Raw genomic sequence first — 2,500 nt, 5'->3', positions numbered from 1 at the left:
CATCGGGTTGAGGCATCTCGAAACCGCCCACTTCCAATAACTCCAAAATTCCTCCTCTTCCAATGACTTCAAATGGAAACCTCCCAAAACGCCTCAACTTCTAAGGACTTCAAACAACAGCTTCTTGAAACTTCCTTAGTTCCAATGACTTAAAACAGAAGCCCCCTAAAACTTCTTGTTTTTCAATAAATTAGAACAAAAGCACCTCTTTCAATGACTTCAGATGAAAAGTCTTCCTAAACTCCTTTTCTTCCAGTGAATTTCAATGGAAGCCTCACGAAACTCCTTCTCTTTCAACGACCACAGATGAAAGGCTTCCAAAACTCCTTTTGTATTGACTTTAGATGTGAGCCACTCAACACTCCTTTTCTTTTAATGACTTCTGATGAAAGTCTTTCAAAAATCCTTCCCTTTCAATGACTTTAGATGTAAGCCTCCAGAAACCCCTTTTCTTTCAATTACTTCAGATGAAAATCTTCTAAAAATACTTATCATCCAATGACTTTAGATGTAAGCCTCCCGAACTCCTTCTCTTCCAATGGCTAGATAGAAGCCTCTCGAAACTCATTATCGTTCAGTGACTTCAAATGGAAGCGCCTCAAAACTCCTTCTCTTCCAATGACTTTAGACAGAAGCAATGCGAAACTCCATCTCTTTCAGTGTCTTCAAACGGAAGCCTTTTTAAATTCCTTCTCTTTCTATGACTTTAGAAAGAAGCCTTCCAAAACTTCCTCTCTTCCGATGAATTTAGATGGAAGCTTCTCGAAACTCCTTTTCTTTCAATGACTTCAGATGAAAATCTTTCAAAGCTCCTTCTCTTTCACTGAGTTTAAATGGAAGTCTTCTAAAGCTACTTCTCTTTCAATGACTTAGAACGGAAGCCCTCCGAAACTCTTTCAATGAATTCGAAAGCAAGCCTCCCGAAACTGTTTCTCTTCCATTGACTTTAAAGGGAAGCCTCCCGAAACTCCTCTTCCAATGACTTTAGAGGAAAGACTCTCGAAATTCCCGTTCTTTCAATTTTAGATGGAAGTCTCACGAAACTCCTTCTCATCCAATAACTTTTGATGGAAGCCTTCCGAAACTACTTCTCTTCCAATGAATTTAGATAGAAGCCTCTCGGAACTCCTTCTCTTCCAATGACTTTGGATAGAAGCCTATCGAAACTCCTTCTCTTCCAATGATTTTAGATAGAAGCCTCTCAAAACTCCTTCTCTTCTAATGACTTTGGATAGAAGCCTATCGAAACTCCTTCTCTTCCAATGATTTTAGATAGAAGCCTCTCAAAACTCCTTCTCTTCCAAGGACTTAGATAGAAGCCTCCGAAACTCCTTCTCTTCCAATGACTTTAGATGGAAGCCTCCCGAAACTCATTCTCTTCCAATAACTTTTGACGGAAGCCTCCCGAAACTACTTCTCTTCCAATGACTTTAGATAGAAGCCTCCCGAAACTCCTTCTCATCCAATGACCTTAGATAGAAGCCTCCCGAAACTCCTTCTCATCCAATGACTTTAGATAGAAGCCTCCCAAAACTGCTTCTCTTCCAATAACTTTTGATGGAAGCCCCCCAAAACCCCTTCTCTTCCAATGACTTTGGATGGAAGCTTCCTGGAACTCTTCCAATGACTTCAGATAAAAGTCTTCCAAAACTCCTTCTCTTTCAATGTTTTCAAACGGAAGCCTCTGGAAATTTCTTCTCTTTCAATGACTTCAAATGGAGGCGTCTCAGAACTCCTCTTCCATTGACTCCAGACAGCATCACAAAACTCCTCCTCCAATGACTTTGGATGGAAGCCTCCCGAAACTCCTCTTCCAATGACCTCAGATGGAAGCTTTCCGAAACTCCTTCAATGACTTGGAACTCCTTTGCTTTCAACGCCATGATAGAGGTAACCTCCAACTATTCCATAAGTTCCAGAAGCCCTCTCTCCTTCCCCACTTTCTACTGGAACTGGCAGAACAGGAAGAGCTTCCATCTAGGTCACCTTCGCTCATAATTGGATACTTAGGACGAAACTAATTAAGAGGCTCATGGAATTTTCTTCTCTTTTCTTAGCCTTGAGACGCAAATAAGGAGTTCTTTGGAGCCGGAAAATAAGATCTTGATTTATATCCCTTTCATCCCCCCAACTCTCTCTCTCTCTCTCTTCCCTGTTGCTATCGTATATTGCGTATTTTTTCTTTCGCTCCTACTCTCATTTTCGTCACGTCTCTCTCTCTCTCTCTCTCTCTCTCTCTCTCTCTCTCTCTCTCTCTCTCTCTCTCTCTCTCTCCTACTCTCATTTCTCTCAAGTTTTTGTTTTTAGATCTCTCTCTCTCTCTCCCTCCTACTACTACTACTACTACTACTACTACTACTACTGCTCATTATCTTTCAATGACTTTAGATGGAGGCCTCACGAAACTCCTTCTCTTCCAATAACTTTTAATGTAAGCATCCCGAAACTCCTTCTCTTCCAAGGACATTAGATGGAAGCCTCTGGAAACTCCTGCTCTTCC

This window comes from Palaemon carinicauda, chromosome 20 (genome assembly GCF_036898095.1).
Source record: "Palaemon carinicauda isolate YSFRI2023 chromosome 20, ASM3689809v2, whole genome shotgun sequence".
NCBI classification, from domain to species: domain Eukaryota; kingdom Metazoa; phylum Arthropoda; class Malacostraca; order Decapoda; family Palaemonidae; genus Palaemon; species Palaemon carinicauda.
This window is presented reverse-complemented; position numbering follows the sequence as displayed.